General features: G+C 38.1%; 1 protein-coding gene across 2 annotated transcripts in view; it reads right to left on the bottom strand.

Moving 5' to 3' along the window:
* Window positions 1-13123, bottom strand: part of ppp2r3a (protein phosphatase 2, regulatory subunit B'', alpha) — a 102802-nt gene that overhangs the window by 75933 nt on the left and 13746 nt on the right. Inside the window, exon 2 of one of the 2 annotated variants that reach the window (XM_079819096.1) lies at window positions 8837-8904. The exons of the other annotated variant lie outside the window; for it this stretch is intronic. The gene's annotated coding sequence lies outside the window, so the exon portion shown is untranslated. The remainder of the gene's footprint in view (window positions 1-8836; window positions 8905-13123) is intronic. 2 annotated transcript variants of the gene reach the window in all.

Genomic DNA, 13123 nt, shown 5'->3' on the forward strand with positions numbered 1-13123 from the left:
CCTCACAAGGTGATAACGGCACGGCCTGCGTTGTCTCTGCTGGTCGTAAGGGTGATAGTGCGGCCATTTGGCCAGCCTCAACTGGCACCACTACACTCATTTATATGCTAATACTAATTCATAGGCAGAGCTGTGCAAAAGATCTGCATCTCTGGTGTTTCTCGAACGACCCACCACTTTGATCTCATGTCAAGAGCGACTCCAGACGCTACACTTACATACAGCACCTTTAACTCATCTGAAAACAACATGACATCAATAGAGAGATGAAGAGTAAGTGATGCATCCCAACATTCATCGTACTGATTGTAGTCATACATTAATTTGCAACCTAAATAAATAAACACACACACACACACACCAGTCAAAAGTGTGGAAAAATTACACTTTTTAAATGTTTTTGAAAGAAATCTCTTACCAAGACTGCGTTTATTTGATCAAAAATCAATTGATGCGATTTGATGCTCAATAAATATTTATTATTATCAATGTTGAAAACAGTTGTGCTGCTTTCTATTTACATTATGCAAATAATGTTTGCCTGAAAACATTTCTGGTTAAGGTTTATATTTTGTGTGCTTTGTCAGTCACGTGCCTGTTTAAGTGATGGACTACTTGTGGATGTTTTCAGAGATGGTAACAGACACTTTATTCTTGTGCTACAATTGTTTTCCCACCTCTGTAGTACCAGTGCGGTGCAAAAAGAGTTAACATGCAGCCTTGGATTTATATAGACCAGCTAATACCACAATAATACTTCTACAGTATCTGTTTTTTAGTTTTTAGTACATGTCAAGATTTATTGAAGAAAAATGGTTCTGGTGGTTGCTAGGTGGCTGCTTAAAGGGATAGTTAAAGTCTGTCATCATATAATCACCCTCAAGTTGTTCCAAACCTGTACGAATTTCTTTGTTCTGTTAAACACAAAATAAGATATTTTGAAGAATATGTGTAACCAAACAGTTGATGGGCCCCATTGGCTTCCATTGTATGGGGAAAAAAAACTATGGAAGTCACTGGCTACCGTCAACTGTTTTGTTAGCGAAGTTCTTCAAAATATCTTCTTTTTTGTTCAACAGAAGAAATTCATACAGGTTTGGAACAACTTGAGGGTGAGTAAATGACGACAGAATGTTAATTTTTCCATCTCTTTGAGGCCTTGCTTATGTTGCTGAAGTTAAAATAGCTCACAGTTGTATTCTGGTCCCAAGATATGGCTTAACTCCCTCATTTAATGTAAATTTAAGAGCACCTGTTTTATTGCCAACTAGGCACAAACACTTCTCCCGAACAAGCAATTAACCCTAGGTATGAACAATGAGTTTCCATTATAGGCAAAACACACAAGTATTTTGCCCATGTGCTGCTCCAGAAGGAAGGAGGGGCTGCTAGAAGTCAGGAAACACCTGTTCTAAAACACACTCATGGGTCAGCCATGACATCCCATTCATCTGCTTTATTTTCTCTTGCTGGTCTTGGAGGATCTCTGCAAACAGTGAATAAGCAGATTTCCACAGATGTCATGTCTCACAGCCATTCGTCTTCTGTAGACCGGGCAGTCATTACCTTACTTCTGCCGTCTGATGAATATGCCATGGGCGTACTGCATAATCTAAATATTATTGCACCAACCAGGAACGCTTAGTCCAGATGCTACAAATGTGAGTAATGAGACACGGTTCTCTCATATGTCTTGCCTCTGATCCATAGCTGAGGTTCAGTTAAAGTAGGCGTCTGTTTTGCTAACCTCAGCAATACGATTAGCCCTGCTCATACTTCATAAACTTTCATAAATAAAACGCAGGTGCAACTCAAAACATCATGAGACTTCAGGCAGACTTTCAGGAGGCGATCATCTTAATGTACTGCTATCTGCCTATATTGCAATCACTGAGAAGCTGGTAGGTGTAATTAGCAGATAATCATCTCTTGTGGTCGAGATGAGCGGATTGTGTGGAAGGGAGAGTGTGAGGCCAGGCTGGCTGTGCGTGACAGCTGTGTTTGCTCCAGATCATCTGACTCCTGAGATGGAGCCCCAGAGTCCCTGCCGCGCTACAGCTGGGGTGACAAGACAAGACCGGCCATAAATTGGCCCAGCATCTATGTTAAAGTATCAAAAACACATACGTGCATACAGTAAACAAAATAATCCAGTTGAAAAAAAATTCTAAAATGTGGGAAAGTGAGTTCTTTAGCCCAGTCTACATCTGGAATGGGCCAGACATACGGTGTAAACAAAGATGCTGGACAGGATGTCCTGTACAAAGATGCTCCATTAAGGGCCACGGTGCACCCTAAAAATGAATAAACCATCTGGGCGACAGCCCCAGCTGTATCTGCAGAGAGCTGCTATGGATGGGATACATTCTGGTATTCTGTGCTGTGAAGCTGGCCATTTAATGAGATCATGTCAGATAGAGAGGTTACCATGTGCTGCACTTATGATTAAAGCACTTCTTTCATTAGCACCTCTAATTATCACTGCAAACCGAACCAGGAATGGTGACAGAAGAAGGGCAGTGCTGATAATGGGAGTGCTAAAATAGCAAGCGGTGTAGGAGGACGACGCTGACAAAATCATGGGTACCACTAGTGAAGTACATCTATTTTCCCCCATTACAAATTATATATTTAGTAAAACAATTTGAGTGAAAAGTTGAATTAAAAATTTCAGTGTAAAACTTGAGGAACATGAACCTCCTAGAGATAAAAACACTTCAATCAAACAGTAACACAGCTAACCAACTCCATGACATCAGTTAGTTTAGTATTATTTAGTGTATATTCATATTTAGAATTAGCATTTATTTTTATATTTTTCATTTTGAATTTTACTCATTTTTTTCTTTTATTTTTTGAGTATGTCTATTTAGCTTTCATTTTTTCATAATGCGTTTTAGTTTTAATATTTTTAGTACTTCAGCATACTGTACTACAGTTATTTGCCAAAGTTTACATTTATTTAAGTTATTGTAGCTTTATTTCAGAAAACATTTTTTTATACTTTTATAGTATTAGCCTAAGTTAGCAATAACCACACTGGATCTTATGAGAAAATGTAACTATTTTACAACTTGGTGATTTCATATAAATTCACCACCATTTTGGCAAAATGTAAAATAGTTATAAACTGGCATTAGAGTGTATTATAGCTAACTAACAGTGAGAGGTATTTTTTGCCAGAGGAGAACTGGTCCTTCTACTGCCAGAGTTGCATTTGGATTGTTCACTGGTCTGGTTTGTTCATAAAAACAATAATGCATTATGGCATGACTTTCAATGAAGGTTTTGATTATCCGTTCAAGGGACTTTAAAGACTACAGCTGAAATGAAACAATGTCTACTGTGAAAAATGCTAACAAAAGCTGCAAACAGATATAACTTGACTTGTATATGATGGAATACAATAATAAGTAAACAAAAAACAAAGCCTATTATGGTCTATACTCAAATTCAATTCAACTGGCCTGACAAAAACCGCTATGATGCAAGCAGACAGTGTGTGAAATGTCTTGTGAGTGCACATTTAGAAACCCATCATAATATATTTGTATTTTAAATCGGGCATAATTGTGTGACCATCTCTCAAACGGACTGTAAAAGAGTAAAAGCCTCATATGTCTGTTGAAGACAGCTGGCTGATTATAATTTTCTTCAGGGTTTCTCAGAGGAGATCTCGGGTGCCCAAGTATTCACTGATACTTTAATTCTGGTGGAGCCATAAACCGTTCTATTCCTGGAAAGCACTTCCCTGATTTTATGAGAGACATATGTCTTCATCACAAGACTCATTACTGTCAAGTCCCGGTGTAAAGCTCCTTTCACCTAATGAGAATATATCATCATCTAAACCATTTAGCCATTATCAAATATACAGTAAGTATATTTAATCAGATTTTTGCCCTTTGAAAGAAAGTTGCGTCCTCATTCTCAGACTGAACAGAAGCTGTGATGAAACAAAACAATTGTTAAATGTAAGGTTGTGCTGTGTGAGCTGTGAAGGATGGTGTTTAAATATGGACTTGGGTGGGTTTCCCTTGGTTGCTGTGTGCTGAGGGTCCTAATGAAGTGAGGAAAACAATCATATAAATGGCAACATATGTGGGCCGCAGCACTCTCACACAGGGGCTGCGAAGAGGAGCCGGTGTTATGTTTTATTATGAGACTCGACACTGCTGGAATGTGTGCCCAACAGCTCTCTAATGCTGACGATATTGGGCGGAGCTTCTTTTTACAAGCTTGTCTGCATGTGGAACAACCACTTTTTAACTCTAAAGCCAAATCTGAAAAATCTTATATACCGTTTCTTTGTTAATACCGGCTCCTCAGGTCTGCCCAGAGGAAAGAAAAATAAAAAAATGTGATCTCTTTAACATCTCAAATGTTCCTCCTAGACAAAAATTTGGTTAATTTAATAGAGACTTTTCATCTCACACACACACTGTGCTCCGATTTTTCTCCTTAGCTACATTGAAGAGATCTTAACAACATTTACTGTGCTCCGATTTTTCTCTTTAGCTAGAGACATTGGATCGCTCACATTTGTCTCCTCTAAAGTTTAGAAGAGATCTCAACAACATCTAGCTAAGGAGTAAAATCGGAGCCTAGTGTGTGAGATCTCTTCTAAAACTTTGTCTCAGGAGACAAGTGTGAGAAGCAGGAGATTCAAGCAAAAGTCTCAACTAGTAACCCTTAATATTCTGAAATTAATAATGGTATTTCAATGATAGCTTCAGTATTTACAATATTAGGAGTATATCAAATGTAAAATTTAACATGTTTCTCCTAAAATAAAATTGAAGACATCTGAAGACAATGCTGAAACCTAAATGAGAGATACGAGAGAGTTACCGCTTAGTATCCTGAGCTTAGAGAAACCTCTGTCAGAGCCATAGCCTTGTGGGCAGCACATTGACATTGAGGCACAACTGCACCCCAGACAGCACGAGTTTAAGTCCCAGCTAACGGCACTTTCCTGCTCCCGTTCCCTTCTCTCCTATGTCATTTTAAAAAAAAATGTAACCCCTGAGCAATAAATATATATTTTTATAATAGTGTCTTGAAAGAGATTGCATCAAGACAATAAAGAGATCTCCCATGTTTCTCACAGTCCATTCTTATTTTGGACTTTTTTCTCTGAAATGTCTCATGTCTCAATTGTGCCTACTTTTATTTATCCAAAGGAATTTTAGGAGAAACAACTAAGACATTGTTGATATTAAAATGAGAGATATTTGAGAATCACAACCAAGTCTCCTGAGCTTAAAAAGAGCAACCTCTGAGCAATAAAATATTCCTATAATGGAGTCTTAAGCGAAGGGAGACAATAAAGAGATGTTCTATGCTTCTTTGACCACATTCTCAGTTTTGACTGGATAATTCACTAAAGAATTTCCATAAATATTGTCTTTTGTGTTGCACAAAAGAAAGAAAGTCAAACAGGTTTGGAATGACATGAGTGACAGAATTTTCATTTTTCTTTTCTTTTCACACAAGACAGCAACCTTATATCAGGTATAGCAGCATGGATTTGAACAGTTCAGTGTCATCGCACCGTCCATCGCAACATGTCCATTTGAGACTGAAGTGCTCAAGATACTATTGGCTGCCAATTCCCATTTAGCTTGAGAATAGGGTGTTCTGTCTTGGTTAATTATGTATACTGTGGGCCAGCAGAGAGGGGGAAAAGGGAATACTAACCACTGTCAGGCCAATTTGGTCCACTAGCTCCACCCTTAATGAAACTACTTAATGAAAGGCAAAATGTTTGTAATCTATTCTTAGTTTTGTCTTGGTGCATGTGATCCTCAGATCAGGTCTGGAGAGCCGAGGTCGTGCCATGAAGGAGCGAGCACACAAGCTTCACACATCCATCCTCAGCTGTCTGACAGAGACAGGGTGGCTCCACTTCCCAAACGTCACAAGCTACTCTTGGAGAAGACAGCTCGGTTTTAAAGTGCACTTTGTAACAGAGAAGTGTGGTTTGCCTTCAGTAAATCCAAGAGCTGCCACTGCTCAAACCACAAAGTCAAATGAAGCACTGGCAGAACTTCAGTTAGTGTCATTATAATGTTGCATGGTTACATAGAGCTGCCTCACATGATCGGTGTTGGGAAAGCAACTTTGAAAGTATACTTTCTGCTTTATATTTGCAATCCCACACATACACAATCAACAGTTTAAAAGCAAATAAAGCGCTATTCACTGCACCGACAGACACCAATCAACTGCAACAGACGTTTGTCAGGTTGTCGGTTTTATGCCATCTATCTACCCATCAGAACACATAATACAACCAATAAAATAAATAAAAAACAATCTATAAAAGTCGAAGACATGAAGAGCAGTATTTAACTGAATATGCAGTCACAAAAAATTATGAAATAAAATAAACAATCAAATAAATGCTATGCACTGATTGAAATTAATCAGTTTACATAATCTGTCCAAACATGATGATTCACAACAATGAACACTGCTACGTGTTGGAAACATAGCTATTTACTGGAAAAGCTATTTTATTTGGAAAACAGATGAGCTACTGTCATGCATCTAAAAACATAGTCAAGCTAGTAATGTCACTACTTTTAGTTATTTCCCAACAAAGAGGAAGACTCAAAAATAAGGCCGGTTTAATCTGGAGGAGTGGGTCAGCCTGCACTTGGCTGGCTGAGAGCATCTGGGGTTGGAGTCGCTCAGAGAACTATATATTTGTTCTGGAGTTGATTTAGGGAGAGGGGAAACGAGGCAGAGCATGACGTGCACACTCTGTGCAGAGTGCGATTTATTTGTCTGACAGCCTCCAAGCCCCCCTAACACCTCCATTACATGTATGCTTTTGATCAATTAAAAGAAATAGCGCTAACAAATGCAATAATGTGGGGAAAGTCAAAATAGTCAGACAAATGAATGGGCTTGTGTCATGTGTCATTTTCCATGCAACAAAAATGATGGTAATTGGCCTTAGCAATGATTACATAAAGCCATTAAATGCAAAAACAATGTAGTCCGCCAACTATGTTTCAGGGAAAAATATTACCATTGCTATCCCACAAAACCCATGGGGCCACACGAAGACGTGCCTTAGGCACATCACTGTCGGCTGCTCATACTCGACTCAATCAGAAATTACATACACATAGTCATAGACTCCAACCACATGCTTGTGTTTTCACTCAAGCTTCACAAACTCAATCCTTACATTCGGTTTACTCCCATAATGCATGATTGCACAATATATTACTTAAAGCAGAGACCTTGAGACTTACTTTTGTTAAAAAAACACGGATTGAGGTCTAGACAGGTCTGAGTGAAAACACCTGGATCATTTATTCTAAGAAATGGCTCTATGGCTGCAAGTCAGATACATATGACATTTCGCTGCAGTCTTTCAATAAAAGAAAAGTTGTCTTTCAGCTGGCACTGTTTTCACATGATCCATGTTCTCAATACAAAAGCGTCCCTACCCAACAAGAAAAGTGAGGGTTGCTGCAAACCTGAGTTTAAAGCAGTGTGACCAACACAACTCCACATGTGGTTTATCAAAGCCGCCAGCCGTGATTTATGACAAATGATTCACACATTACAATAAAATAATGCCATTAACACATTTCTTAGCATACAAAAAGATAAATTATTTTGATGAGACTCAATTTGACCTGGGGATAACTGTTGATTATGGACTTCCACAGAGCAAAAATAAAAACGGTTAAGAGAGATACAATTTTAAATAGTTACATTGTGAGATACAATGGCATTTTTTATACTCTGATGCAGGAACAGGCTTACGTAGGTAAGAGCAGAGGAAACGTGAGACACATTTAAGAATGTATTTATATATTTATAACTATATAAATCAGTTAAAGCAGAATCTGCCTAATATTGCAGGGTAGGAAAGACAGTAAGAGGATCATTTGGCTTAAATACTTGCTGACCAGATGATGAAGATTCCACACATCGACTGACTCATGCAAAAAACGCTGAGGAAAGACATTTCCACTTTGAATCACACATTTTAAATATATAAATAATAAAACAACATGTCAGCAAGCCTGAGGTCTTTCCTGTTCATTACAAAAATGACAACACAGTCTGTCTATGCATTCGATGCCTATCTATCCATCTATCTATCCATCTATCTATCTTCAGAGTTTCTGTGCAGACACTTTCGTCTGAATTTGGTATTTGAAATTCAGACAAAGGGAAACGACACTAAAAGGGAGTGGTGATAGTATTTTCCCATAAAGAGAAATAATCCAAAGAATAAAATGCAGGGAGGTTTCCTGGGTCAGTCTTACCTCACTCCTTAAGAATGTCCCGTGAGACTGAGGCCAGATTGTGAGGTTGTTATACCGCCGCAGTAAGTGTGACTCATGTATGTTTCGGAGCAATGGTCTACACTAAAGTGGACCATGCAGAGGTTTCTACAAAGCTGCCTTGATTTACAGGTTGTGGCTGCAATTCAACATCTTCGGAGAGTTTCTCTTTTCATCTGACTGGAATACGCTTCCTGGAGCGAGAGCAATAGGCTGTATCATTACTGCCATGTTTCGGTTTACTCAATGGCATGTAAAAGGCCCCCTTGTCAGAAATGTCACAATCACCAACTTATAAAACAGAAAAAAAGGCAGATGGTATGGTGCCTTTGGGGCTCAGTGGTGCAGAGGTAGCTACACTTTCTCCAGGCATTACGTTTGCAGAACTCCAGGAGAAAAAGAAAAAAAACCCTTTAAAAAGTACCACATAATTCTGAGTTATAGGCAGGAAAACCAACAAGCACCATCTGTCAACAACCACATGTGTTTAGTTTTAGCTACCTGCTCCTTGGATTCATTACCTGTTTATTTTGAGTCCAGTTCTAACACAGCGCAGCTCTCGCAGGCCAGAGAGGATTCATACTCCTACCTGTGGAATAAGGAGCACAAAACTGAATAAGTTCAACCTAACAGTGACATTTTCACAAGGCAAAAAAAGCTTATTGTTTAAATAAAAGACAGACATACTGTGTGCACCACTTTTCCCTCCCCTGACTGACTGCTCCATTTTAGGAGAATAAACAAATGGTACACTCAAGACTACGTGAAGACTACTTTTCCCTTGAAAATGACTAATTCAACCCACAATGCAGTGCTACATGACACCATGAAACAGCAGAGCACAAACCACTATATTGCATTAAAGTCTTAAGTGAATCACTGGAACCAGTTTGCAATGTAATCACTAGACTAGTGGCCTACTTAACCCAGAAATATTCTACCATCATGGAAAAACCGAAATGCGTTCCTGTGTTAGCATTCCCTTTAAATCTTTCGATCTGCCATCCTTTACTCAGCAAATAACGAGATTTTCCAAATGGCTTTGTAATTAAAAATCAATTTCAGATCCTATCAGCCGAGGAGTAGGAGAAGTGTTACACAGAGCTTCAACTCAGTGTAACACTGAGGGATAAATCACTTCACAACATGATTTACCACGTCACATGAAATAACAATTGCTGATTCATTCTTTCTGCGCACCCATACTGGGTGGATGTGTTTATAAAAATAGGCTTAAAAAAAAAATAATCAGTGGAGTTTGGAAGAACTCACTCCATACTCCCAGAACTCAACAGAGTGACATATAAGCACTTGCTTATGCCACACTGATATATTTAGCTGTTTGCGTATACTGACTTCCATGGGCGTCGGAACCATTGTATGTGGGTGGGACAAGACCCACCCACTTTTTAAGACCAATGATATTGGACCCACTCACTTTTATCGTCTCTAATTCAGCACATGTCTGTTCACCTACCCCTAACTGATAAACACGTTTTATTAAACACGTTAGATGCTTTACTTTAATTTTTCTAATATTTTCTTCATTTTTATTGAAAATAAATACCTTTCTGATCTGATATGTGATGGGAAAAGGGAGTAGAGCGAGTTCAGCAAAAGGCGGATTCAACCCTTGGGTCGATTTGCGTCAAAACTTGATACCATGTGTCTTACCCCTACACTCTTGTTGCTGTAAATCATTCTGTGTTTTCTGTCATTTTGTCTGGCCCAACCAGATGTTTAGTAAACAAGGCAATATATTTGTATTTAATGTAAATGGCATCTTCTCCAGTAAAAAAAATTCTGGGAGAGGACCCACCCACGCTGACTTCCCAAACTTTGTAAGTTTCAATGTGAGTAATTTTTCAAATGCACATCCATATGCAGAAACCACAAAGGCCACAGCTCGCTCCCTGAATCAGTGCCACAAGAGGGGGAAAGGAAAAATCATGATTGAGTAGGTGCAAACTGTGGACCAGGACAGATTTTTTTTTGTTGTTGGGCATAAATCCCAGAAATGTGAAAGATTATTTTTCTTGGCCTTTGGTTTGTTCATCTCTGTTAACAGACTGGCCAGATCTTTACCTAAACGTTTAACAAAAGGAAATCAACTAAATGAAAATATTTTTGCATTGTGGCAGTAATTTCATGACAATTAAACAAATTTCACCACAATTTCTAATTAATATGTCCAGTAAAGTAAAAAAGATTAAAAAAAAATATGTAATACATTGTTTATTTAAATCTGCCTAAATGTATGGCTGTAAAAGAAATTAAATCATGATGAATTATATGAGATATGATTACTTTAAACATTTTACATAGGCTACTTTAAAGAGAACATGTAAACCCACCAAATGTTCATGTCTGGAATGTGGAAAAATGTTAAAGGGAAAGTTCACCCAAAAAAGAAAATTTGATGTTTTTCTGCTTACCTCCAAGGCATCCAAGAGGTGTCTTTGTTTCTTCAGTAGAACAAAAATGAAGATTTTTAACTCCAACGTTGCCGTCTGTCAGTCGTATAATGCATGTGAATGGGGTCTAATTCTATTAGAATAAAAAAAACATGCACAGACAACTTCAAATTAAACCCTGCGGCTCGTGGCGACACATTGATGTCTTAAGACACGAAACGATCGGTTTCTGCGAGAAACCGAACGGTATTTATGCTATTATTTCACCTATTATCAGACGAATGTCATCAGCTCTCCAGACCGCCATAACTTCCTGCGAATAAGGTCAAAATACCTGCACGGTCATAGATATATACATAGATGCCTCATTAGTACCTGCGCAGATCGGTCGAATGAGGCATCTACATATATATTTCTATGATCTTGTGGGTATTTTGACCTTACTCACAGGAAGTTATGGCAGTCTGGAGAGTTGATAACATTCGTCTGATATGAGGTGAAATAATAGCATAAATACCATTCGGATTCTCACAGAAACCGATCGGTTCGTGTCTTAAGACATCAATGTGTCGCCACAAGCCGCAAGGTTTAATTTGAAGTTGTCTGTTTTTTTTACTCTAATAGAATTAGACCCCATTCACATGCATTATACGACTGACAGACGGCAACTGTTGGAGTTAAAAATCTTAATCTGTGTTCGACTGAAGAAACAAAGACACCTACATCTTGGATGCCCTGGAGGTAAGCAGAAAAACATAACATTTTCGTTTTTGGGTGAACTATCCGTTTAACATTTTTTCCACATTCCAGACATGAACATTTGGTGGGTTTACATGTTCTTAAATGTGCACCAATAATGCCACTATTTATAATAATCAGAGTAAGGTCTTAACCGCAGTAAGATGTTTACATGACATGAGCAGAACTCGTCACTCCAGTTCCCATGCAATTTTCATTATTCTGATTATTCGCTAATAAGTATGGTTATATACCACACTCAGATAGGCATACGTACTAGTACGCATGTTACCGGCCATTATTTTAATCTACTCGCATCAAATTCATAATACATTTTTATGTACGTAGCTTACTGGATATTATTTGGCGCCATGATGAACATCGCTATGCCGGGTTTGCCTGCTGCCGTCTAGATGAAGACGGAGTAGAGACTGCTCAGCGAGTTGTGTCATGTAGTCAATGTCATGAAAATAATGTCAACACTATGGTCTATTTTTAAGATTAAGCAAAATATACATTATTTTATTTGAGGGTGAAATATAATCCTGACATGTTTTTGACCGTTTTCACAAGATTCACCCAAATGTTTACTAGACGTTTCTGATAAACAATCTATCTGAGCAGCTACTGAACTTGTAACCTCAGAGAGGTTGGGGCTATTTCAGGTCTGTATTTTTGGAAACCTTCAGATGAGCTCAGTGTTGACCTGACCTCAAGGTAAAGATGCAAATATAACCCTTTCCCATTTTAAACATCGTGTGATAGGACCTAGTTTGGCAGATACATGTGATATAATAGCTAAAAGTAACACTAGCCAACAAAAAAAACATGTCAAAACAAGGGAGAAAAGCAAATGCTGAAGCAAATGCAGAGGTTATTTTGCCCATGACAAGCTTGACTCACACACAGGTCATCATAACATTTAGAGACTGCCCCGTTCAATAACTAAAAAAAAAAGGATTATGAGTCCCAATCCTTTTTACACCCTTCAAAACAAGCTATTGCAGGAAAGTTCCGTTAACGTCCTGAAAGAATGCTTACAAAACAATTGCAATTTACAGCCATTAGTGACCCACCCAGGGAGGAACCATATGAGGACTGACTGTGTCATTCATTTTAAAGAATGGGTGTGAATCCATAACAAACTCTGCATATTTATATATGTCTGAAGTGAAATAAGCCCATTTGGGTATTGCAACATCAAAGACAGAAAAAGTCACATGGACTATTTTTAATTTTTTAATGACATTTTTGGAGTTTGTCTGCATAGAGTTTGGCCATCTTTTTTTAACAAATGTAAATATCCAAGATTATTTTTTTCCATGACCTTTCCGGTCCTTTGTGATTAATGGATAAGGATTTTTCATTTTAGAGAGATTACTGGCCTGGGCTGTTTCCTATTTGTATGAGAGGCACCAATCTTTTGAATTAACAAAAAAAAAAAAAATGTCTAGTGTCTACTAAAAGGTTACAATAGGTCTGTCTTACACACTTAAAGCTTCTCTTTACCTTTTTTCAAACTTCAAGCTTAACATTTCAAACCACAGTGAATTCAGGCTCTCCATCGTTACTTTGTTCTTCTCTCCTCACATCCAAATCTCATCTTCAAATGTTCAGCCAAAAGAAAGCCTCGTTTCATGATGATTCTTTGGTGTA

This window comes from Gobio gobio (genome assembly GCF_949357685.1).
Source record: "Gobio gobio genome assembly, chromosome: 6".
NCBI lineage: Eukaryota > Metazoa > Chordata > Actinopteri > Cypriniformes > Gobionidae > Gobio > Gobio gobio.